The 27,359-nt window shown below is 44.5% G+C and overlaps 1 protein-coding gene and 1 pseudogene across 41 annotated transcripts in view; one reads left to right on the top strand and one right to left on the bottom strand.

The window, feature by feature from the left end:
• Nucleotides 1-27,359, top strand: part of clasp1a (cytoplasmic linker associated protein 1a) — a 414,750-nt gene that overhangs the window by 53,292 nt on the left and 334,099 nt on the right. The window lies entirely within an intron of this gene.
• Nucleotides 865-2,330, bottom strand: LOC140387327 (lysosomal acid lipase/cholesteryl ester hydrolase-like; annotated as a pseudogene).

Here is a 27,359-nt window from a genome sequence, read left to right as displayed (position 1 = left end):
ACTGATGGTTGAGAGTAAACTAATGGGGCAGCAATTGGTCAGATTGGATTTGTCCTGTTTTTTTGGTGGACAATTTTACCACATTGTCGGTTAGATGCAGTGTTGTAACTACACGAGTGGTATGGTGGATAGTGGTGCGAATAGTTCTGAAATGCAAGTCTTTAGTACTACTGTCTCAATGTTGTCAGAACCATCACCATTGCTGTATCCAGTGCCTGCAAAAGTTTCTTGATATCGACGAGTCAATCAAATTGGCTGAATACTGGCATCTATAATTCGAGGAATGAATCAAATTGGCTGAAAATTGGCATCGATAATTTGAGGTACATCAGGAGGAGATTGATATCCAACCATTCCCGGTTGGATGTGATAAGACTGCAGAGCTTTGATCTGTTTGCTGGTTGGGAGATAGTTTAGCACTCTCCGTAGCATGCTGTTTAGTTTGTATATTGTCACTCACAATTTTTATGTATACCTGATGTTTCTCTCTTATAATTCTCATTGACCAGGTTTGGTGCCTGACTTGATGGCAGTTGTAGAATGAGGGAAATGTCAGGCTGAGGTTGGTGATCGTGGTTAAATATAATTCTGCAGCTGCTGATCACCCACAGTGCCTCATGGATACCTAATTTTGAGCTGCTCAATCAGTTCTGCTACTATCCCATTTAGTGCAGTGGCAGTGACACACAACACCATCTGTTTCTAATGATCTTGTTGGGATTCTTTGTAGATTTTAAATGGCACAAGTATCTACTCCATGGCATTTGTTTTCCTACTGTAGAGTTGATTAGTAACTTGGAATTTGTTTTCCGCTTCTCCACCCTCTCCATTTGTTATGCCTCTTCCATATAAAACCAGGCTTTGACCTAATTCTCAATTGACTTCTCAAGATAAGGGATTAGGCACTCACTTCTTGCTTATAGACGGCTCAGGCACGATCCGGGCAACTAAATACAAAGCTTTAATAGTTTTAAATCCGTTATATTATCTCTCTTTTTAAAGAATCATTTAAGAATATTGAAGATCCAAATAATGCAGCTGTAAAGGGAAAAATTTTAAAAAACACAAATCTTAAACAGAGCATCCATTAACTCCAGTTTTAAAATAGTGCATCGCAGACTGTCTGCAGCTCACTCATACTTTCTCATGACACTAATCATGTCGTAGTACATGCGCCGCGGAGCATCCATACCCCAGATGAAATCCAGATGTTCCCAATCAGGGATTTCCTTATGGTAAATAACATTGGGTATTTGCTTCAATAACGTATCCACATCATGGGGATCAGCTAGCTAATCATGTCCTCCAGACCAGATAGCAGTAGGAACGTGCATTGATTTTAAGTCGTATGTTGGTGGTTCAGTCTGATTATAATGAGCCATGTTTTTTGAATAAGACCCCCAGTCAAAAGCCTCAAATGTCCCTCTTTCACAGCCTGACTCCAGTGAAGAATGTTTTGTACAGAGGTCCCAGCAGGACAGTGTGCTGAATAGACTGGTACTCTGCTCATGTTGAGGTTCTTCTCGTTGAATCCACTTATTATGAAGTAAATATTGCCACAGAGCTCTTCAATCAAAACTCGATTGCATACGTGTGTAGCAAGCCAGGTTATTTCGCTATCTTGTGTAAGGAACTCCTTATTTCCAAACAAACCTTTGATCAAAAACTCTGGAAATCTCCCAAGTTTAGCTAGTGGACTGATAGAATATTTAACTGTTGCAACAGGAGCCAAGGCAATAAAGACTTTAATCTTCTTTGCTAACTCGGGCATTGTGGAAAAGGCAATGAAACCAATTGTTGTTCCCTGAGAATGGCCAACATAATATAACTGTCATTGTGATGTTTTTTGGAGGATGAAGTCTATGACTGCTGGTAAATCCTTGGTGGCCATTTCATCAAAGCTAAATGTCCAGAACGCCTCCTTATAAGCTGGAATGGTTTTGTGCTTTCTGGACCAGGTATTTCCCCGGCTATTTCCAATCCAGACATCAAAACCAGCATCTGCCAGTATAAAGCCCAAACTGTTGTTTGCCAGGTTTGTAACCCAGTTGCTTCCAGCAGCCAGTAAACCATGTTGCAGAAATACAGCTGGTCGGACACCTTCGGTATTGGTCTCCAACACCCCATGAGGGATTCTCTTTATACTGAGGATATAGCCATCGTCAGTAACCACATCATATTCTTCACTTGGGTAACCACGGTAAGCGATAAGTTGACGAATGTTCATGAAGGCTTCGGGATCCACAGGTAACTGACGGCGGCTGACCACCTTATCGCATATGCTCTCCTCTTGCATTAGCAAGAGCAGGGCGAAAAACAGCAGGCTTATCTTCAATCGGCTTCCTCCCCGCCAGCGGCCGCGATCCTCAATTGACTTCTTTCAACATATTTTAATCAGGGATTTCTCTTTTTCTAGGGATTATATAATTTACCAAAAATACCTATTCCATAAAACCTAAATTCATAAAATTAACAAAACTCTGCTTGATTTGTTTAAATCAAAATGTAAGTTTCGAAAGAGGAATGAGAGTATAGCATTGAGCTCCTCGAGCCTTTTCTGGTTGATCTGTATCTTAACTCCATCTATCTGTCTTTGTCCCATAACTCTTCATATCCTTGTTTAACAAAAATCTATAAATTGTCAATTGAAAAGCTGTAACAGCTTTTGAGGGGGGGGGGGGGGAGAGAAAGAGAGGAAGGGATCTAACTCCACTGCTATTTGTGTGAGGAAGTGCTTTCGTACATCATGATAGTAACAACACTTCAAAAAGTACTTCATTGGCTGTAAAATGCTTTGGAGCATTAGGTAGTGTAGCCACCTGGGTTGGCCACTTCCCAACTTAAAATGGAGATCTGCAAAGACGATAGGGAAATTCAGCCAACACAGCAGGTGCAAAAATCCTGTATATTGGTACTTGCAAAAGCCCAGACAGCACTGAAACTCACAGCCATCTGCATATTAATGAGTGATCCCCGGGTACAACAAAGAACAAAGAACAAAGAAATGTACAGCACAGGAACAGGCCCTTCGGCCCTCCAAGCCCGCGCCGACCATACTGCCCGACTAAACTACAATCTTCTACACTTCCTGGGTCCGTATCCTTCTATTCCCATCCTATTCATATATTTGTCAAGATGCCCCTTAAATGTCCCTATCGTCCCTGCTTCCACTACCTCCTCCGGTAGCGAGTTCCAGGCACCCACTACCCTCTGCGTAAAAAACTTGCCTCGTACATCTACTCTAAACCTTGCCCCTCTCACCTTAAACCTATGCCCCCTAGTAATTGACCCCTCTACCCTGGGGAAAAGCCTCTGACTATCCACTCTGTCTATGCCCCTCATAATTTTGTAGACCTCTATCAGGTCGCCCCTCAACCTCCTTCGTTCCAGAGAGAACAAACCGAGTTTATTCAATCGCTCCTCATAGCTTATGCCCTCCATACCAGGCAACATTCTGGTAAATCTCTTCTGCACCCTCTCTAAAGCCTCCACATCCTTCTGGTAGTGTGGCGACCAGAATTGAACACTATACTCCAAGTGTGGCCTAACTAAGGTTCTATACAGCTGCAACATGACTTGCCAATTCTTATACTCAATGCCCCGTCCAATGAAGGCAAGCATGCCGTATGCCTTCTTGACTACCTTCTCCACCTGTGTTGCCCCTTTCAATGACCTGTGGACCTGTACTCCTAGATCTCTTTGACTTTCAATACTCTTGAGGGTTCTACCATTCACTGTATATTCCCTACCTGCATTAGCCCTTCCAAAATGCATTACCTCACATTTGTCCGGATTAAACTCCATCTGCCATCTCTCCGCCCAAGTCTCCAGACAACCTAAATCCTGCTGTATCCTCAGACAGTCCTCATCGCTATCCGCAATTCCACCAACCTTTGTGTCGTCTGCAAACTTACTAATCAGACCAGTTACATTTTCCTCCAAATCATTTATATATACTACAAACAGCAAAGGTCCCAGCACTGATCCCTGTGGAACACCACTGGTCACAGCCCTCCAATTAGAAAAGCATCCCTCCATTGCTACCCTCTGCCTTCTATGGCCTAGCCAGTTCTGAATCCACCTTGCCAGCTCACCCCTGATCCCGTGTGACTTCACCTTTTGTACTAGTCTACCATGAGGGACCTTGTCAAAGGCCTTACTGAAGTCCATGTAGACAACATCCACTGCCCTACCTGCATCAATCATCTTAGTGACCTCCTCGAAAAACTCTATCAAGTTAGTGAGACACGACCTCCCCTTCACAAAACCGTGCTGCCTCTCACTAATACGTCCATTTGCTTCCAAATGGGAGTAGATCCTGTCTCGAAGAATTCTCTCCAGTAATTTCCCTACCACTGAAGTAAGGCTCACCGGCCTGTAGTTCCCGGGATTATCCTTGCTACCCTTCTTAAACAGAGGAACAACATTGGCTATTCTCCAGTCCTCCGGGACATCCCCTGAAGACAGCGAGGATCCAAAGATTTCTGTCAAGGCCTCAGCAATTTCCTCTCCAGCCTCCTTCAGTATTCTGGGGTAGATCCCATCAGGCCCTGGGGACTTATCTACCTTAATATTTTTTAAGACACCCAACACCTCGTCTTTTTGGATCACAATGTGACCCAGGCTATCTACACCCCCTTCTCCAGACTCAACATCTACCAATTCCTTCTCTTTGGTGAATACTGATGCAAAGTATTCATTTAGTACCTCGCCCATTTCCTCTGGCTCCACACATAGATTCCCTTGCCTATCTTTCAGTGGGCCAACCCTTTCCCTGGCTACCCTCTTGCTTTTTATGTAAGTGTAAAAAGCCTTGGGATTTTCCTTAACCCTATTTGCCAATGACTTTTCATGACCCCTTCTAGCCCTCCTGACTCCTTGCTTAAGTTCCTTCCTACTTTCCTTATATGCCACACATGCTTCGTCTGTTCCCAGCCTTTTAGCCCTGACAAATGCCTCCTTTTTCTTTTTGACGAGGCCTACGATATCACTCGTCATCCAAGGTTCCCGAAAATTGCCGTATTTATCTTTCTTCCTCACAGGAACATGCCTGTCCTGTATTCCCTTCAACTGACACTTGAAAGCCTCCCACATGTCAGATGTTGATTTGCCCTCAAACATCCGCCCCCAATCTATGTTCTTCAGTTCCCGCCTAATATTGTCATAATTAGCCTTCCCCCAATTTAGCACATTCATCCTCGGACCACTCTTATCCTTGTCCACCAGTACTTTAAAACTTACTGAATTGTGGTCACTGTTACCGAAATGCTCCCCTACTGAAACATCTACCACCTGGCCGGGCTCATTCCCCAATACCAGGTCCAGTACCGCCCCTTCCCTAGTTGGACTGTTTACATATTGTTTTAAGAAGCCCTCCTGGATGCTCCTTACAAACTCTGCCCCGTCTAAGCCCCTGGCACTAAGTGAGTCCCAGTCAATATTGGGGAAGTTGAAGTCTCCCATCACCACAACCCTGTTGTTTTTACTCTTTTCCAAAATCTGTCTACCTATCTGCTCCTCTATCTCCCGCTGGCTGTTGGGAGGCCTGTAGTATACCCCCAACATTGTGACTGCACCCTTCTTATTCCTGATCTCTACCCATATAGCCTCACTGCCCTCTGAGGTGTCCTCTCGCAGTATAGCTGTGATATTCTCCCGAACAAGTAGCGCAACTCCGCCTCCCCTTTTACATCCCCCTCTATCCCGCCTGAAACATCTAAATCCTGGAACGTTTAGCTGCCAATCCTGCCCTTCCCTCAACCAGGTCTCTGTAATGGCAATAACATCATAGTTCCAAGTAGTAATCCAAGCTCTAAGTTCATCTGCCTTACCCGTAATGCTCCTTGCATTAAAACATATGCACTTCAGGCCACCAGACCCGCTGTGTTCAGCAACTTTTCCCCGTCTGCTCTGCCTCAGAGCCACACTGTCCCTATTCCCTAGTTCTCCCTCAATGCTCTCACCTTCTGACCTATTGCTCCCGTGCCCACCCCCCTGCCATACTAGTTTAAACCCTCCCGTGTGACACTAGCAAACCTCGCGGCCAGGATATTTATGCCTCTCCGGTTTAGATGCAACCCGTCCATCTTATACAGGTCACACCTGCCCCGGAAGAGCTCCCAGTGGTCCAGAAAACGGAAACCCTCCCTCCTACACCAGCTGTTTAGCCACGTGTTTGTCTGCTCTATCTTCCTATTTCTAGCCTCACTGGCACGTGGCACAGGGAGTAATCCCGAGATTACAACCCTCGAGGTCCTGTCCTTTAACTTTCTGCCTAGCTCCCTGAACTCCTGCTGCAGGACCTCATGCCCCTTCCTGCCTATGTCGTTAGTACCAATATGTACAACGACCTCTGCCTGTTTGCCCTCCCCCTTCAGAATTCCCTCTACCCGTTCGGAGACATCCTGGACCCTGGCACCAGGGAGGCAACATACCATCCTGGAGTCTCTTTCACGTCCACAGAAGCGCCTATCTGTGCCCCTGACTATAGAGTCCCCTATTACTATTACTCTTCTGCGCTTTGACCCTCCCTTCTGAACATCAGAGCCAGCCGTGGTGCCACTGCTCTGGCTGCTGCTGTTTTCCCCTGATAGGCTATCCCCCCCGACAGTATCCAAAGGGGTATATCTGTTCGAGAGGGGGACAACCACAGGGGATTCCTGCACTGACTGCCTGCCCTTTCTGGTGGTCACCCATTTCTCTGCCTGCACCTTGGGTGTGACCACATTTACATAACTGCGATCTATGACGCTTTCCGCCACCTGCATGCTCCTAAGTGCATCCAATTGCTGCTCCAACCGAACCATGCGGTCTGTGAGGAGCTCCAGTTGGGTGCACTTTCTGCAGATGAAGCCACCCGGGACGCTGGAAGCCTCCCGGACCTGCCACATCTCACAGTCAGAGCACAGCACCCCTCTAACTGACATTGCGTCAATTAATTAAAATTTGTCTCTTTTTTTTTATAAATACTTTTTTTTTTTAAATTGCAAAGTTACTGTCAACTATCTGTTTCCTAGCACTAAATTTCTAATAGAAATGCGATAGCTAACTATAATACTCTCCGATCTCTGGCTTAGATATCCTCTAAATTATAATTAAGTTATTATGTTTAATTAGTTCCCAAATACTCAAATATTTTTTAAATTTAGGTTAGAATCCCAACCAGCCACTCAGGTCACAGCTTTTCTGTGATGTCGCTTCAATTTCCCCCCCGACACACACAATTTGAAAAAAGGTATAAAAGTAAAAATCACTTACTTGCCTTCTGAGTGTCTGAGATGTTCTCAGGTTCTCTCGCTGACAGAGACTGCTCCTCCACCACCGATCCTTGACCTGCACAATGCTAATAATATAATATGGCACTTACCTTACACCAATGGGTCTTATTATTAGGTTAGAGGAGGAGGGCGGGTGGGAGACACTACACGTGTAGTGTCTCGGGTTTCCTCTCCACCAGAATTTATTGGTTGGGGGGGGAACTTGCCAGAGGTAGAACTTCCGGTTCCCACCTTATATAAAAACAAATAAAACTGCTGTAACTACTCACCTCCAAGAAGGCCCCTGCGCACCGCTGCCGCCGAAATCCAAAGGGCTGCTCCTGTAAAGGTAAGTGGTTTTAAATTCACTACTCACCTCCAAGAAGGCCCCTGCGCACCGCTGCCGCCGAAATCCAATGGGCTGCTCCTGTAAAGGTAAGGTTTTTAAACTAACTACTCACCTCCCAGAAGGCCCCAATTGAAACATGTAAGGTGAATAAGGCCAAGCCAGACTCCTCAGCGCCAGCAGGAGCCAAGACAAAGGAAGGCCTACGGACACTCTGGGACCGCCCAGCGATTAGGGAATGGCTCCAATATTGGAGAAATCGATCCAAGTGATCTGAACGTAGTCCAATCACTTAGAACCAGTTACGGGGTCCACCCCGAACGGCACAAAGCCCCTGGGGACTATAAAGTAGAGCCCCCAAGTTCAAATCGTCCTTCATGGCAGGGTCACTCAGCAACTCTAATCAACCGTTGAGAGTGAACTGCCTAAGCTGCCGCATCAACCAAGTAAGTCTCCAGTCAACGCACGCTACGAGATAGACGCTCCTAGCTACCAGTCCATACCAGCTTTTGAATCCTGCAGACTCAGATCGAACGCAAGGCCATTTGTTCCCCTGACCTGGTGGGCCAGTTCCGAAGCTACGTATAGGCCTTTTAGTGATAGAGAATAGTCTAGAAAGTAGAGTTTATGCATGAGTAGTGATTTACTGTGTATAATAAATGTGTTTTGATTTGAGTCTTACTAATTGGTGTGTTGAGTTATTGATCAGTACTTGAACTTGAACCTCGTGGCGGTATCATAAAGATACCTGGCGACTCTGGAGCAAAGGTTATAGAAACAGAGCAAATTCAGTAAAGACCCAACAGGCAACAAATTAAGAGCCAACCAAAGTTAGCAACAGTAGCTGTGCAAGATGCTGCATGCATGCAAGTCTTTTTGCTGGCGGAGCAGGCTCGAAGGGCTGAATTGCCCATGCACCTTCAATCTCAGATCACCCTCTAATATTCGGTATTCAAGAGACAAAGATTAGGTGGGGTCATGGGGATAGGGTGGGCTTCCTTCTTCACTGTATGGTTCTATGATTAGAAACCTAGTTTATGCATCTTCAGACTTTAATCCATGTAGTCTCCTTCTAATTCTAGTGAATCTGTACTGCTCCAACTCTATAGGGTCACTGTACCCTTTCTGTGGCGCAGTGCCCAGAACTGAATAGAGTACTCCAGATGTTAGGAAAGAGTTAAGTTCAAGTTGGGAATTGGAGGTTTAATTGTTTAATAGATTTCACTTGTGATTCAATAGATGCACCAATATATAAAGAGGATACAGGTGGCACTGTTTTGTTGTTGGTGATTACTGAATGTGAGTTGAAGAAGTCATGACTCGCTTCCTAGTTCTTATTATAGATCGGTGCTGAACACGGGATTTAACCAGGGCTCTGTACAACTGTAAAGTAACTTTCGTTCCTTTATCTCAAGATGGCTGGAGTACAAAGACAGAAATTCCATTCCCATTTAGAATTTCTTTTTGTACCTATTCTCTATCTTTCAGTGATTTCTGTGCTTGGATCCCTAGCTCTCTCTACTCAATTCACAATCCCCAACATTTTGTCAGTTAGGTTGGAATACTTGCATTTTCTATGAGTCTTTAATCCAAAGTGACACTTTCCCACATTGAACTTTTGCCTTTACTTTTTTTAAAAAAAAAGTTCTTCTGGAAGAATAAACAAGTCTTTGCATGCTTCCAAAAGTTGACATAATGTTGAAGGTTTGAATGTTTCTAATTTGTTCTAGATCTTTGTTTTACAGGCTTTTGGTTTTGATACTTTGCTTCAAAAATTTCAAGATTAAAACTTTGTATCAAAGAATAATAAAATATTTCAACACAATGACGTTTGCCCCCCCAGTGAGAACCTATTTTAATCTCCCCCACCCCGTTTCATTTTTAACATTTTCAGTGCAAGCAGCTAATTCCCTTTTAAAATGTATGGGCTGTGCCCCAACAATGCTTTACACCAGCAGCAAATTCTACCATTTTACTGTGAAGACATTTCTGCCAAACTTCCATTTACTTTTTGTAAGTGTCTTAAGTTTGTCAATTAATGCTAGGTTAGCAGTTTGATCACAATTTACTTTACTTTACCCATTATCACCAGGAAACCTTTTTAATCTTTAATATTTCAGTAATTTCAGATGCAATGACTGGTTTAAAAATACTGTGTAATAGAATGGATCAAAGATCTGAAGGCCTTATGTATACTGAGGTTGAAAGTCTTTTCATAATTAACCCAATTTTGAGTCTGCTTACAACCAATGGACACAGCTATCAGCATTTTTGTTTGGAAATGTCTATATTTAAATCTGGAAGGCTGGAGAGAATGTAGATAAGGACAGGTCCCAGTTAGATATGGCAGCATTGAGCCCAAATTTAATAATGGATGCTCTATTTCTGCTAATTTCAGCTCCCCATGAGTTGTGCTGAGCTTGATGTTGTTATTTATATTCGTACTAATCAGCTGAATATAAAAGCCGGACTCCGAAACTGAAAATTCTGCCTAAATTCATTTTCTAATAACAGCAAAATGATTGGTCTAGGTAGAACGCATACTGTATCTCTCTCTAATGATTTGAAATTTAGGACTGTCTTTGATTCAGGATGCTGTGGAGCAACTCCCCATGGTCAAACAAAATAACTAGTCTTCCAACATGCTGTCAAAACCTTTCCTCTAGCACTCATCGGGCAAGAATGGCAAATTTCAAAGGGAGCAACAATTTATACTGTGAGAAAAATGTTGATTGGTTGGCAAGTCAATTCTGATCAAGACATTACTATGGAGAATGCATCAGAGAACTATTGTTCCCATGCTTTTGTGTCATTCAAAAGATGCAATGCTGTCACTTGCAGAGGGCAGGCCCCTATGTATAAATACATGGGACTTTTAGCAAGTGTAAGTGAGTCTCATTGTTAGGCTGACTGATGATCTTAAATTGGTTGATAATGTAATTCTTGCGACTGTCATCTGTGAATTACACCTAACATTAGACATTATGTTCTGGGTTTTGCAAGCACGGGCTAGCTGAATATGTGTAAGTACTTTGCCAATTGCAAACAGCTGAAGGGACGATGTGGTCCGCCAGTTGTTGGGATATATGTCCTATCTACATGGGTTCCATCGGCACTGAAATTCATATATCAAGTTACTTATTTGTGTGGTCGCAGCATGTTCTTTTGGCTTTACACCATTATCCTGTTAGCTGAAAATGCCACTTGTGTTAACTGGATGGGATCCTAGCTCAAGAGACTGTAACCATTATTTTCTTAAATGTGGAAGAACAGGGTCACAGGGCTACCAATTGGCTTCTAACAACAACAAAAAACATTCATTAAATATGGAAACTTTGACTTTAATACAGTACTTCCTCACTCCTTATCTTTACAAATATTCACAGATTTTAAAGGATAGCATACTGTCCAAAATATGTATTCTATACTGTTCTAGGTAAACATAGTCCCTGCAAACCAACAGGCTAACTGTGGTCTGACAGTGCCCCACTCCTGAAACCAAGTGCCATGCCACTCAATCAATTTCTGTGGCTTTCTTCTCAAATTTCCCCCCCGATAATTATCCCACGAGTGTTTCCGAATTCCACATTTGGAAAGATGCACATTTAAATCTGCTTCCAAACCAGTTGTTCCTCTCCGCTGTTTTCATCAAGGATCCACCTCTAGGTTTTCAACTCTCCTTTCATTATTCCTTTGTCTTGAATTGCAACATGCACCCAAACGTGTGTGCAAAGACTCAGTTCCCAACAGAACACTGTTTCAGAGGCTGGAATTGAGGATACCAAACTTGATTGCTTCAAACGTGTGTCTTTTCTTACCAACCTCATCAGCTCTTTTCTTACCAAATCTCGGTTTGACTCTTAACTTCAGTGAGCTGTTCCAATGGCAGTTCCGTTTTTTTCTTCTTTCAATATTCCTGTAGCTCCTTTTCCATTACCTGGTTTCAAGAACCAATTGTCATTTAAATCCTCTGCAGCTTGCCTTTGTGTACATTACTCAATTGTATGACTCCATTGCTTCTAGCAGAGCTAAGAGCTGTTCCATCTCTTGCTTCCTATACCAACTGCCTGGATCCAGTTAAACATTTAAAACTCAAAAGGTATCCTTCCTAAAAGTGGCTCTTGGTTGCTCAGCAACACCTCATTCTTTCTCAAATCTCTCATTTACTTTACACATCATAAACTCTCAGCACAACAGAAACACAATTTGAACTGAAACCAAACTCCAAAAGCATTTTGTTTAACATGAATCCAACTAGAGTTGTACCCTTACACAAAAACACTCCATTAAACCCATTTAAATCTATATCTTATTTCTAATCTGTGGGATCATTGCTTACTGTGTGTTGTGCATACACCTGAATGGGCCAAAGGCCAGAACTTTCTGACCTGAAAAGTGCCTAGACCATTTAAAATTTATCCCAAAAAATTGAGCTTTGGGGAAACGACAGTCTAGCGTGCAGTATATCATCACTGCATGGTATGCCTCTTAGATCCTCTCCACATTCACCTCTAGCTTCTAACATTTTCCTCTTCTCAAAATCTTTCTTGTCTGTCTTTTGTTACTAATATTGTGGTTTGGCCAGTCATTTTGAATTTTCCTCTTTTGACATTTGAAAACTTCAGAAACACTGCTCAACACACTCTTCCTCCACCCCCATCCCTACTGCATTGAAATTGAATCCAGGTTTAAAAAAAGAAATTGAATGTAGGTGAAAAGATTTCAATTCAGTTGATCATTTTTCACGACCACAGACTTCATGCTCCTTAACCGTTTCAGTATTTATTTCTTCCATTTTTTAATATGCATGCTTCGTTTCACCTAAACATGCATCTGATTTTAGTTTGACCTCTGCTAGTTTTCAACTATCACCGTTCCCTGTACTAGAGAGGCGTTGCTGCTTCACATGGGTTTCCGAATAATAAAGTACTATTCAAAATGTCTCTATAAACTTAAGTGGGGAAGTGCTTTGTGTTTATGGGGATTGGATAATTACCATACAGAGTACAGCTGGGAATATTCGGTTGTCATGGGACTGGATAGTATTAATGAAAACATTGTCTAGTTTTTCCTTTCTTTGATATGAGCTACATGGAAGCTACATGTGTCTAAGTACTTAACCAGAACATTGGTACAATCCTTTTATTTGTCTTTATCCAAAGATTCTTGCTGAATGGCTGCTTATAGCCTTGTCCTTTTATTTATTCTTTTACGGAATGTGAGCATTGCTGAATAAGCCATAATTTATTGCCACCTTTTTGAATCACTGCAATCCATGTGGTGCAGGTAAACCCACAATGCTGTTAGGAAGGGAGTTCCAGGATTTTGACCTGCTAGGGAGATCCAGGATTTTGGCCCATCTCTCAAGAGAGAATCCAAACATCTCCCCATGATATTCAAAGGCGTTGCCATCACTAAATCCCCCATCGGATATTCACCGATGGTAATGTCATTGAATATCATGGGGAAATCGTTGGATTCTCTCTTGTTGGAGGTGGTAATTACTTGGCATTTGCTTGATGCAAATATTACTTGCCACTTATCAATCCAAGCCTGAATGTCGTCTCGGTCTTATTATCGACACAGGCTGTTCCAGTATCTGAGAAGTTGCGAGTGTTGCTGAACATTGTGCAGTTTTCAACTAATAACTTCTGACCTAATGATGGAAAGAAGATCATTAATGAAGCAGCTGAAGATGGTTCGGCCTAGGACACTACCCTGAGGACCTTCTGCATTGTTGCGGGACTGAGATGACTGACCTCCCAAACAACTCCACTCAGTGGAGAGTTTCTCCCATAGCACAGTGGTTAGCCCTGTTGCTTCACAGCGCCAGGGACCCAGGTTCGATTCCTGGCTTGGGTCACTGTCTGCGGAGTCTGCACATTCTCCCTGTGTCTGCATGGGTTTCCTACGGGTGCTCCGGTTTCCTCCCATAAGTCCCAAAAGACGTGCTTGTTAGGTGAATTGGATATTCTGAATTCTCCCTCAGTGTACCTGAACAGGTGCCAAGAGTGTGGCGACTAGGGGATTTTTACAGTAACTTCATTGCAGTGTTAATATAAGCCTACTTGTGATACTAATAAAGATTATTATTATAATTCCCATTGCCTCCAATTTTGCTAGGACTCCTTGAAACTATACTTGGTCATATGCTGACTTGATGTCAAGGGCAGTCACTCTCACTCACCTCCGCTCTTTTCCCTCTATTTGACCAAGGTTGTAATGAAGTCAGGAGCTGAGTAATCCTGGCAGAATCGAAATGAGAGTCCGTGAACAGATTCCCTCTGAGTAGTGTCACTTGTTAGCACCATCACTTTAATGATAATTGAGAGTAGACTGATGGGGAAGTATTTGGCCAGATTGGAATTTGTCCTGCTTTTGCGGACAGGACATGCCTAGGCAATTTTCTACATTGCTGGGTAGATGCCAATGTTGCAGATTGGCTCGGGAAGCAGCTAGTTCTGGAGCTTGAGCTCCGTGCTATCGCCGGAATGTTGCCAGGGCCTATAACCTTTGCAGTATCCAATTAATTCAACTGAAGTGAATCGAATCAGCTGAAGATTGGTATCTGTGATGCTGGGGACCTCTGGAAGAGGCCACAATGGATCATCCACTTGGCACTTTTGGCTGAAGGTGGTTGCAAATTTTTCTTTTACACTGTGCTGAGCTCGCCCATCATTGAGGATGGGGATATTTGTGGAGCCTTCTACTCCAGTGAGTTGTTTAATTGATCACCATTCACAACTGGACTTGGATCTGATCTGTTGGTTGTGGGATCGTCTAGCTCTGCCTGTTGCATGCTGCTTCCACTGTTTAGTATGCGTGGCCTGAATTGCAGCTTTGCCTGGTTGACGGCTCATTTTTCAGTATCTGGTTCTTCTCCTGGCATGACGCCCTGCTCTCTTCAATTGAGAGGGGTGGCATGGTGGGTTAGCACTGCTGCCTCACAGCACCAGGGACCCGGGTTCAATTACTACCTTCGGTGACTGTGTGGAGTTTGCACATTCACCCCAGTGTCCGCCTGGGTTTCCTCTGGGTGCTCCAGTTTCCTCCCACAGTCCACAAATGTGCATGTTAGCTGGAATGGCTATGCTAAATTGCCCCTTAGTGTCCATAAAGATTAGGTGGGGATAGGGTGGGGGCATGGGCCTAGGGTTAGAGTCCTCTTTCAGAGGGTCAGTGCAGTCTGGATGGGCCAAATGGCAGCCTCCTGCACTGTAGGGATTCTATAAACCAGGGTTGATCCCCTGGCTTGTTATTAATGGTAGAGTGGGGGATATGCTGGGTCATGAGGTTACAGATTGTGGTTGAATGCAGTTCTGCTGCTGCTGAAGGCTCATAGTGCCTCACTGATTCACAGTTTTGAGTTGAACAAACTATTCAAAATTGCCCCATTTAGCATAGTGATAGTGCCACGCAACACAATGGCAAGTTGAACTAATGTGAAACTGAGTCTTTGGCTCCATAAGGACTTTGCAGTGGGTACTCCTGCTAGTGCTGTCATAGACAGATGCAAGTGTGGCAGGTAGATTGGTAAGGACAAGGTCAAGTAGGTTTTTCCTTCTTGTTAATTCCCTCAACACCTGCTGCAGATCCAGCCTAGCAGTTGTCTTTTGGGGTTTGGCCAAGAGTGGTGCGACTGAGCCGCTCCTTGGTGATGGACATTGAAGTCCCACACCCAGAATATATTTTGTGCCCTTGTCACTCTCTATGCAACTGCCAAATGGTCTGGCACAGAGAAGTACTAAGGTGGGGGAAGGGTCGCAGGAGCGTATGAGATTCCCTTGCCCATGCTAGGCCTGATGCTACGAGGCTTAATGAGGTCTGAAGTCAATGTTGAGGACTTGCAGGTCAATTCCCCCCTGAGTGGATATTACTGTGCCACCTCCTGTAATGAGAGAGTCTGGGGCATTGTCTGAGAGGTACGAATCTGTGTTGGTACGAATGTTGCTCTCCCAATTTTGGTACAAATCCCTCTATGTTGGCAGGGTTGACAGAGGTGGGTGTGACATATTTGTTTCTGGTACCTCGAACGATGCCAGCCTGTCTGATTTAATTCCTTAACTTCTTGTCTAGCTTTTGATACAATTGAGTGTCTTGCATTTCAGTGAAGACTGCACCTGGAGTCACATGTATGCCACACTAGGTAAAGGACATTAGTGAACCAGGTAGGGTTTTTACAACTGTAGGCAATGGTGGTACCATTGATGAGAGCATTATTTTTAATTCCAGATTTATTAATTGAATTTAAATTCCACCAGCTGCCACAGTGGGATTTGAATCTTTGTCCCAAGAGCATTAGCCTGGGCTTCTGGATTACCAGTACAGTGACATTACCACTTCACTATCTCCTCCTGCCACTGCCTCAGTTAATGTGCAGCAGGTACACAGGAGTGTTTGAAGGCAAGAAACTTAAATCTGCATAGCATTGGGATCAACGTTCGATTTGTGCCAAGTATTTGTGTGTGTGACGTCACTTTGACAAATTCTATATAAAAGGATTTTTATTTTTGAGCAATGCTTTCTGGATGCTGCAATGATAATTGGATTATAGTTGTGTTTCCTTCTAAAGAAAATGTGCATCTCTGTGTTATAAGAGGAATATTTCAATGTTTATAAATGTCCTCTTGTGTGTTTTCAAACTATTGACAAAAAACATCATGAAAGCAGAAGGTAGTGGGCAGGACATTTGGTCGATCATATTGACACGCCTATGAGCACATTCTGTGTTCCTTGTGATTCCTGCTATTTGAATTGTAATCTATTCTTCTGTTTAAAGTCTTGTCAAAATCTTGAAGTGGTAGAAATGGATACCTCGAAGTGAGTGTGTAAAATAAATGCTATCCTTGTACATTTTGCTCGATATCATATTCAGCTGTCTGCAGGATAAGAGTATAGCCACAGCATTTTTGACAAGTCTGTTATCTGGCTGATGTCACTTGCCTGTGGTCAGAAGACATTTTTGTATCTGTATTGTGATATTGAGCTGTGGGACACTGGTAATAACTACAATTGTACAATACTTGGGAGATATTTTCTCTAATCATGTGGATGCTGCCACATTATCCTGCCTCTACCTAGTATTATCTTGCTTCCTCGTGTCTTGTGAAAGAAGCAGTAACAAATACCTGGATCAGTAATTGTGACTCCAGGTAGAATCTAAATTTCTCCAAAACCAAGTTTTGCCCCCTCGGAAATTATTGCAGTGCTGTAATGCTATTTTAGTTTAAGTAGGTTGCGTTTATAGTTGTCTTTTAATATGAAAAATGAGGTTTCCAACCAATAAGACTTGCTCGCCCCAAAGGGTACACTTTGATTGACAAAATCCCTCAAGAACAGAGACCCCATGCTCAACACGCCCTCAATGCTAATTTCCCAGTCCAGTGGCCTTGATATCCCAATAGGATGGCCACAACAAAAGGACCGTTAGTGGATTTGACAAAATGGTCACCCTGCGCAAGATGGCGGCGCCCCAATCGTCACAAGATGGCTCCCGCCCCGATGCCAGATACAGACAGGACTTCACACATTGGCCCCCACCACCAGGTAAACGTGGCCCTTCACAAGATGGCCACCCGCCGCTGGTTAAACGGCGGATCCCCACCACACAAAATGGCCGATCCTCAACAAACCTTTACTTTACTTGTCTTTATTGTCACAAGTAGGCTTACATTAACACTGCAATGAAGTTACTGTGAAAAACCAGTAGTCGCCACATTCCGGCGCCTGTTCGGGTACACAGAGGGAGAATTCAGAATGTCCAATTCACCGAACAGCGCGTCTTTCGGGACTTGTGGGAGGAAACTGGAGCACCCGGAGGAAACCAATGCAGACACTGGGAGAATGTGTGAACTCCGCACAGACAGTGACCCAAGCCGGGAATCGAACTGGGGCCCTGGTGCTGTGAAGCCATAGTGTTAACCACTGTGCTACCGTGCTCTCTCTCTCTCTCTCTCTCTCCTCCCCCCCCCCCCCCCCCCCCCCCCCCCAACAAAAGGGGTGGTGGCACATGGTTAGCACTCCCACAGCGGCAGGGATCCGGTTTCAATTCCGACCATGGGTGAGTCTGTGTGGAGTTTGCACATTCTCCTCTTGTCTGCATGGGTTTCCTCCGGGTGCTCCGGTTTCCTCCCACAGTCCCAGGATGTGCAGGCTTGGTGGATTGGCCATGCTAAATTGCCCCTTAGTTTCCAAAGGTTAGTTGGGGTTCCAGGGTTACGGGGATGAGCCTGGGTGCGATGCTCTTTCAGGGGGGTCGGTGCGAATGCGGTGGGCTAAATGGCCTCCTTCTGCACTGTAGGGATTCTATGATATTCTTTGAATATGTAGTTTTGCATTCAACTGTTTACACATTTATTTGTCCTTTCTGCAACTTGCCAAAGCTGATTTATCTCCATAATTGTATGAGATCTTCCACTCTTTGTTGTCTGTGTGTAAGCTTTTGCCCATCAGCATGATAACTGTTAAATGTGTTGAAATTAGAAAACACTTCTACTTGCAAAGTGCGATAGCAGTCTGGAGCTTTGTTCTGCAAAAGCATTTTATTTTATTAGTTTAAAATTTTGAGGTTGATAGATGTTTTGAAGGGATATGAGCAGAGGCAGGTATATGGAGTTGTGTCACAGATCAGCCATGATCTTATTGAATGGTGGCACAAGGTGCTGAATAGTCTCCTCATTTGTTTCCAGATTGGGGAAACTGCATGCGAGCAATTGGGAATGGACATCAAATTCTGACCTTGCCAGCAATGCTGACATTCTATTAAGGAATTTAAAAATAAAAATAAAATGTATATTCTATTCAGATCAGTTATAATTTCAGGTAAGAAGCAAGAGATTTAGAGAGGATTTGAGAAAAACTTTTCACTCCGAGGATGGTGGGAATGTGGAACTCACTGCCTGAAAGGGCGGCAGAGGCAGAAACCCTCAACATTTAAGAGGCATTTAGATGAGCATTTGAAACAATAGCGTACAAGGCTACAGACCAAGCGCTGGAAAATGAGATTAGAATAGGTGTTTGATGGGCCGAAGGGCCTCCTTCTGTGCTGTGAAACTCTGACTTTATTTAAGTTTGAAATAATGAAAAAAAAAAAATAGAGCTGTTTGCATCTGTAGGAGCTGATCTGTGGGAGGAAGAATCCACTCTGAACTGGTAATGCTTTCAGTGGAACCCGGTGCCAGCAACCAGCTGTTGGATAAAATTGATGGAGCATGCAGAAAATAAATAATGAGGTTCATTCACTTTATCGTCTCAACTGGTTGGATAGTGCTTCCATGACCGAATAACTGAAATGACTGTGGTCTGATTGGAACATTGTCAAGCTTTGTAGATGGTAAATAAAATTTACTGTGGCCACTGTTTCTTGTTAATCATATCAGACCCAACTGATTTGTATTCTTAATTTTTTTTCCCCAGTTAAAATCTTTTAAATTTACTTGAACATAATATCCTAAACATTATTATGGGGATTAAGCATCTTTTTTTCTGACTACTTTGCGTACTTTGTTTGCGCTCGCTGTATTTCATTTTGTTTCTCTCCTCGGTTAGTTGGAAGAGGTATTATGGTACAGTCTTTTAAAACCAACAGCAGCTGTTGATTTTGTGAAAATGGAATCAAATAACCAAGAAAATACTGAGATCTGCAATTTGAACTTGAACTATGAACTTAGCACTGATCTGGACACCGTAAAGTCACACTGATACAGCATAAAGTATATGATGTAATTAATCAGAGCAGCATCAGCAAAGTGAACGTAAAACAATAAGATTTTCTACGGAAATGAATAAGGAGGAGTCGCTTCAGAAGTAATGCATGTATTTCTAAAATTCATGCCATTGGAGAAGAACTTAATGAATTGCTCAATGGCGCATGCAAGCATCTCCCTGAAATTGTAGAATAAACTTAATTGGAAAAATACTCGTGCTATAATTCATCGAAAAATGATTGGCAAACCTAATAAAGACAATTCTGAAATAACAAATTAATAGATTTTATCAACTTGGCTTCATTACTTTATTCTTTCCATCATTCTGATAGAACCTTAATGAAACAGGACTTTTCTGTAAACTTCTGCCAAAGAATCTTGGGTACGTTAGTGGGAAACCGATCAGGACCTCATGCCTCCTCTTTGCACTGATGTGGATGGATCTGTGAAAGGTTATCTGTCTGTTTATTGATGGTGCCCAGCCAAGATGGCTAGAAATTATTCGCCAATTCCCGGGGGCATAATTTTACCATTTCAATCAGCAGCATCTTGGATAACATCTGGGGTTTATGATTTATGAGGTTTATTCTTGGCGTAAAATTTGGAGCTCAGGTTAGAAACATGTAAATTATGGCAACTAATCCTCATGACATTCATTAGATTTCTTCCCCAACTAATTTGAAACTTGTCGGTGTTCAAAAGATACCGTTTCCGAGGTTCATGATGGAGAGCTTTTTAAAAAAAAAAATGTCACTTGGAAGTTTTGGATAGAATAAGATTACTAATGAAACCAACACTGATGTCTCAATTTTGCTGGATAGCACAAATCCTGTTGGTATTTTGAGTATTGCAAACAGCTTTTTGCATGCAGGTCAGTAACAACAAGAATGTAGACCTCTGAAACAGAAGCTGACCCTAAGCTGTAGAGGATTGGAGTACTTCAGAAATTGGGACTGATCATTTCTCAGTCTATTTTTATCATAGTTAATTGTTTGTTTGATCACCTGAATCTCTGTCAAAGCTTTGAACCAAATGAACTGGCATTAAATAATGAAAATAGTGTGGCTTATGAGAATTTTGGTGATGCTGATTATTTATGTTTTTTTCTACTCCAACCGAAATGAAGATCTCCTCTGAAATTTGATTCAAAAATGTTAGTTGGGGTCTGGCAAAAATTAAACGTGTGGTTCCATTTCGAAGACAAAACATTCCAGACTAACTTTTAAAACAGTTTAGAAGTTCTTGCTTGGAAGGAAAGTTGCTACACTTGCTGAAAAGTATATATAATGTTACACTTTTGTCTGGTATAACTGTAAGCAGTCTTGTAATTTCTTCCTTCCCAAAGTCTGATTTTTCGTTGGATACAAATAAAAGTAGCTCACTAAGTTTCTTTAATCAAAAAATAGATAGGTTTGTAAGATTGATAGATATATTGATGGGTATCAAATGAAGCATGGTCTAATTGAATGGCAATTCAGACATCAGAGTCTGGGTTCTCCGATTCTGAGACTTAAGTGCTGACGGCGGCATAGGAACGGTGGCCTTTTATGACCGAAAAAACGGCGTTAAACAGATCCACCGTCTGGTGGGGGGCTAGCAGGCACGCAGCATAAGAGTACCCGGCTCTAGCTGCCGATACAGCCGGAGAATTGGCAGGTCCGTGGCTGCCCATGCTCACGCCATTGGTCTGCATCGGCTACGCTGTGCAACATGGACCCGGCCTGCCAAATAGTGCCCCCCTTTGGCCAGGCTCGCCACCCCCGGATCATCCTCCAGCCCCTGCCAAAGCTCCCCCCCCGCCCGCGGATTGGATGTCCCCCGACTGTGGCGACGCTGGACCCAGTCCGCAGCCGTCAAGCCGAGTTCCAGACAAAAAGTAGCATGAGAGACCCTTGCCATCGGGAAATTGGCCCGTTGGGGATGGAGCATCGGGGGGGGAGGGCCTCAGATAACATCCTGTTGAATGACTTCCTTCTCTTGAAAGATGTTTATCATTAATGGCCTGGACTTTAAAAAAAATTATTTCATGGGATGTTCGTGTCTCTGGCAAGGCTAGTATTTGTTGCCCATCTCTAATTGCCCCTGAATTAAGTGGCTTGCGAGGCGGGCAATTTTTTTTTATACAAATAATTTTTATTAAGGTTTTCATAAAATATCAATAACAAAATGAAAAAGGAACTCAACAGGGTTAAGTACAAAACACAGTCTAGAAAAGCAACCCTCCATACCCCCCTCCCCCCTGTACATAAATAATAAATTAACATTGACACCCCGACTTAACACAACAGGTATATACACCCCCTCAGACCCTCCAGTGTAAATAACGAAAACAAATATAAAAATAAAGTAAAGTAAACTAAAACGCGCCCCCCCCCCGGATTGCTGCTGCCATTAAGAGTCAATCACATTGTTGAGGGTCCAGAGTCACATGTCAGCCATTTAAGAGTGGTAGATGTCCCTCAAGGACATCAGTGAACCAGATTAGTTTACATGACCATGGGCATTGCTTTCATGGCTACATTATTGAGACTAGCTTTTAATTTCAGATTTATCAGTTGAATTTAAACTACACCAATTGCCATGCTGGGATTCGAACCCATGTCCCCAGAGCATTGGGGCTTCTGGATTTCTGCACATACCTCATAGACTCTGCATAGACTACCATCATGCAGGTGTTTGTAGGCACTGACTTGGCAAAAATGAAAAACATAAAATGGATACAATACTCTGATTGCAGTAAACCTACATTTACAGCAAACTAGCAAATATCACTGTAAAGAAATACACATTTTCCACTTGTCAATTGGCCTATTCACTACCATGGTAGTAACTCATTGTAGCTAATGAAGGCGACATGGTAATTTTTGCACTACGTTTCTATGAATAAGCTATACCTTGAAGCATCAGATTAGAAGTAATTTACTCTGTTAACATTGATTTGCATTCAGGGAGTTTGGTGGGTTAGTTGCTCTTTTTTAGCCTCCAGGTAGTTGCTGTTACTTTGGGACAGGGAAGAAGTTGATTGATGGGTAACTGTTAAGTTGTTCCAATTGCAATAAATAGTTTTTAAAGTTGCGGTATAGCAAGCCAGCTCAACCAAGTGAAATGTACATCCTGCAGGGAATAGTGTAGATGGGCTTTAGAGTGGTTTCACAGGTCAGCGCAATATCGAGGGCCGAAGGGCCTGTACTGCGCTGTAATGTTTTATGTTCTATGCAGTATGTGGAAAGTCGTGGAAATACCATGTATCTTAGATGAACACATCTGCAGGAAGTGTCATCAGTTGCAGAAGCTCGAGCCCTAGGTTTTGGAACTGAAGCGGCAGCTGGAGTCACTGTGGTACATGCACGAGGCAGAGAACTACATGGATAGCACATTCAGGGAGATGGTCACACCGCAGGTTAGGAGCCTGCAGACAAAGAGGGAATGGGCGACCAACAGGCAGTCTCCGAGAACCAGGCAGGTAGTGGAGTCTCTGAGGCAGAGTCACACCACAGGTTAGGAGCCTGCAGACAGAGAGGAAATGGGTGACCACTAGGCAGTCTCCAAGAACCAGGCAGTCAGGGAGTCTCCTATCTTGCTCGTTAATCAAGTTTCACTTTTGGATACTGTGATGGCTCCTCAGAGGTGCAGCCTGAGAACGTCCATGGCACTACTGGTGGCTCAGCTGCATGGGGTGGTGGTGGTGAGGGGGGAAGGGGGGGGGGGGGGCGGGGAGAGAGAGAGAGAGCGAGAGAGCTGTAAACGCGACTCCTAGGAAGTGTGTTGCTTTCCTAGTTCCAGGGTCAAGGAAGCCATAGAACAGCTGCAGGACATCCTTCTGGGGGCGGTGAACAGCCAGAGTTTGTGGTCCACATTGGTGCCAATGATATTGGGAGGAGGCCCTGAAAGCGCAAATTGGGGAGTTGGGAAGGAAATTAAAGAGCATGGCATCAAAAAAAGTAATCTCCGGATTACTCCCAGTGCAATGTGCTAGTGAACATATTAATAGGAGGACTGAGTGATTAAACGTGGCTGGAGAAGGAAGGAGGGCATCTGACTCCTGAGGCATTAGGACCAGCTCTGGGGCAGATGGGAATTTCACAAGGTGAACGGACCTTGATAGGACCAGAATTAATATCCTCGCAGGGAGTTTTTTTAGTGCTGTCGGAGAGGGGTTAAACTAGCTTGTTAGGGGGCTGGAAACCCGCGTTGCAGCTCAATTTGGAAGGAAGTAAGTAGAAACATAGCAATCAAAATTAGACAATAGTTGAAAGAAGTTATCATCAACAACGTTTAGAATGTGGAATAAGGTTAAAAGGACAAAGTTAGGGGCACTCTACCTGAATGCATGCAGAATTCACAACAAGGTAGATGATTTAAAGTCACAAATAGAGGCAAATGTGTTGCCATTATGAAAACATGGCTACAAGGTGACCAATACTTTTTTTTTTTTTTTTTTTTTTTTTTTTTATAAATGTTTTATTGAAATTTTTTTCCCAAACAACAATTTTTCCCCTCTTACAAAGCAAACGCAACAATAACAATACAGAAATTTTAAACAATACACAAGTAACAAAACCCCTTTATCTTTGACCTAAACTAAACCCCCCCCTCCCCCCCCCCCCCCCCCCCTCCCCCTGGGTTGCTGCTGCTGGTCATCTGTCTTCCCTCTAACGTTCCCCTAGGTAGTCGAGAAATGGCTGCCACCGCCTGGTGAACCCTTGAGCCGATCCTCTCAGGGCAAACTTTATCTGCTCCAGTTTAATGAACCCCGCCATATCATTTACCCAGGCCTCAAGTCCGGGGGGTTTCGCCTCCTTCCACATGAGTAGGATCCTGCGCCGGGCTACTAGGGACGCAAAGGCCACAACGTCGGCCTCTTTCGCCTCCTGCACTCCCGGCTCTTCCGCAACTCCAAATAGAGCTAACCCCCAGCCTGGTTTGACCCGGGCCTTCACCACCCGCGAAATCACTCCCGTCACTCCCTTCCAATACCCTTCCAGTGCCGGGCATGCCCAAAACATATGTGCGTGGTTTGCCGGGCTCCCGCCACACCTCCCACATTTGTCCTCCACTCCAAAGAACCTGCTCAATCTTGCTCCCGTTATGTGTGCTCTATGTAGCACCTTAAATTGAATCAGGCTAAGCCTGGCGCATGAGGAAGAGGAATTTACCCTGCTTAGGGCATCAGCCCACATACCCTCCTCTATCTCCTCCCCTAGTTCTTCTTCCCACTTTCCTTTTAGTTCGCCCACCGACTCCTCCCCCTCTTCCCTCATCTCTCGGTAAATCTCTGACACCTTGCCCTCTCCGACCCACACCCCTGAAAGCACCCTGTCCTGTATCCCCTGTGTCGGGAGCAATGGAAATTCCCTCACCTGTTGTCTAGTAAATGCCCTCACCTGCATATATCTCAAGAAATTTCCCCGGGGCAACTTATACTTTTCCTCCAATGCTCCCAAGCTCGCAAAAGTCCCATCTATAAATAAATCTCCCACCCTCCTAATTCCCAACTGGAACCAGCTCTGAAATCCTCCATCCATTCTTCCTGGGGCGAACCTATGGTTGTTCCTGATTGGGGACCCCACCAGGGCTCCCCGCACCCCTCTCTGTCGCCTCCACTGTCCCCAGATATTTAATGTTGCCGCCACCACCGGGTTCGTGGTAAACTTTTTAGGTGAGATCGGTAGCGGCGCCGTCACCAGCGCCTCTAAACTCGTCCCTTTACAGGACTTTCTCTCCAGTCTTTCCCACGCCGCTCCCTCACCCTCCATCATCCATTTACGTATCATTGCCACATTGGCGGCCCAATAGTAATCGCCCAAGTTCGGTAGTGCCAATCCTCCTCTGTCCCTACTACGCTGAAGGAACCCCCTCCTTACTCTCGGAACTTTCCCTGCCCACACGAAGCTCGTGATGCTCCTGTCTATTTTATTAAAAAAGGTCTTAGTGATTAGGATAGGGAGACATTGAAATACAAATAAGAACCTCGGGAGGACCATCATCTTAATTGCTTGCACCCTGCCTGCCAGCGATAGAGGCTGCATGTCCCACCTCTTGAAGTCCTCCTCCATTTGTTCTACCAACCGTGTCAGATTAAGTCTGTGCAAGGTTCCCCAGCTCCTAGCGATCTGAATCCCCAGGTATCGGAAGTTTCTTTCCACTTTCCTTAGAGGCAAGCCTTCTATCTCTCTACTCTGGTCCCCTGGATGTATCACAAATAATTCACTCTTCCCCATGTTTAGCCTATACCCCGAGAAATCCCCGAACCCCCTCAAAATTCGCATAACCTCTATCATTCCCCCCGCTGGGTCCGACACGTATAACAATAGGTCATCCGCATATAACGAGACTCGGTGTTCTTCTCCCCCTCTAATCACCCCTCTCCATTTCCTGGAGTCTCTCAACGCCATGGCCAGAGGTTCAATTGCCAACGCGAACAACAATGGAGACAGCGGGCATCCCTGTCTTGTTCCCCTATATATTCGGAAATACTCCGATCTATGTCGACCTGTAACTACGCTTGCCGTTGGAGCCCCATAAAGAAGTCTAACCCAGCTAATAAACCCGTTCCCAAACCCAAACCTCCTTAACACTTCCCATAAATACTCCCACTCCACCCTATCAAATGCCTTCTCTGCGTCCATTGCCGCCACTATCTCTGCCTCCCCCTCCACTGGGGGCATCATTATCACCCCTAATAGTCGTCGCACGTTAACATTCAGTTGTCTCCCTTTTACGAACCCTGTCTGGTCTTCGTGCACCACCCCCGGGACACAGTCCTCTATCCTCGATGCCAGTACCTTTGCCAACAATTTGGCGTCCACGTTCAACAATGAAATGGGTCTATAGGACCCGCACTGCAACGGATCTTTATCCCTCTTCAAAATTAACGATATCGTCGCCTCCGACATCGTCGGGGGTAGAGTCCCCCCTTTCCTGGCCTCATTGAACGTCCTCACCATCAACGGGGCCAACAAGTCCACATATTTTCTGTAATACTCCACCGGGAACCCGTCTGGTCCTGGGGCCTTCCCTGCTTGCATGCTTCCCAGTCCCTTAATAACCTCGTCCACCCCAATCGGTGCCCCCAGGCCTACCACCCCCCGCTCCTCCACTTTCGGGAACCTCAATTGGTCCAGGAACTGCCGCATCCCCTCCTCTCCCTCTGGGGGTTGAGACCTATACAGTTCCTCATAGAAGGTCTTGAACACCTCATTTATCTTTCCTGCCCTTCGCACCGTGTCTCCCCTTTCGTCTCTAATTCCTCCTATTTCCCTCACTGCTGCCCTCTTTCGCAATTGATGAGCCAACAGGCGACTCGCCTTTTCCCCATATTCATACCTCCTCCCCTGTGCCTTCCTCCACAGTACCTCCGCCTTTCTGGTGGTCAGAAGGTCAAATTCCGTCTGGAGTCGTCTCCTCTCCCTGTACAATTCCTCCTCCGGGGTCTCTGCAAATTCCCTATCCACCCTTAAAATCTCCCCCAGTAATCTTTCCCTTTCCTTGGCCTCTGTTTTCCTTTTGTGGGCCCCAATGGAGATCAGCTCTCCTCTGACCACCGCTTTTAGTGCTTCCCATACCACTCCCACCGGGACCTCGCCGTCGTCATTGACCTCCAGGTATCTCTCAATACACCCCCGCACTCTTGCACACACTCCCTCATCCGCCATCAGTCCCACATCTAATCGCCAGAGTGTTCTCTGCTCCCTTTCCTCTCCTAATTCCAGGTCCACCCAATGTGGGGCATGATCCGAAACCGCTATGGCTGAGTACTCAGCTTCTTCCACCCTAGAGATCAACGACCTTCCCAAAACAAAAAAATCTATCCGGGAGTACACTTTATGGACATGGGAGAAGAAGGAATACTCCCTAGCCCTAGGTCTAAGAAATCGCCATGGATCCACTCCCCCCATTTGGTCCATAAACCCCTTAAGTACCTTGGCCGCTGCCGGCCTTCTTCCGGTCCTTGAGCTGGATCTATCTAGCCCCGGGTCCAGCACCGTATTAAAGTCCCCTCCTAAAATCAAGTTTCCTACCTCCAGGTCCGGTATACGCCCCAGCATCCGT

Source organism: Scyliorhinus torazame, chromosome 2 (genome assembly GCF_047496885.1).
Source record: "Scyliorhinus torazame isolate Kashiwa2021f chromosome 2, sScyTor2.1, whole genome shotgun sequence".
NCBI classification, from domain to species: Eukaryota; Metazoa; Chordata; class Chondrichthyes; order Carcharhiniformes; family Scyliorhinidae; genus Scyliorhinus; species Scyliorhinus torazame.
Note: the sequence above shows the minus strand (reverse complement) of the source record. Positions and strands in the feature narration are given on the sequence as shown.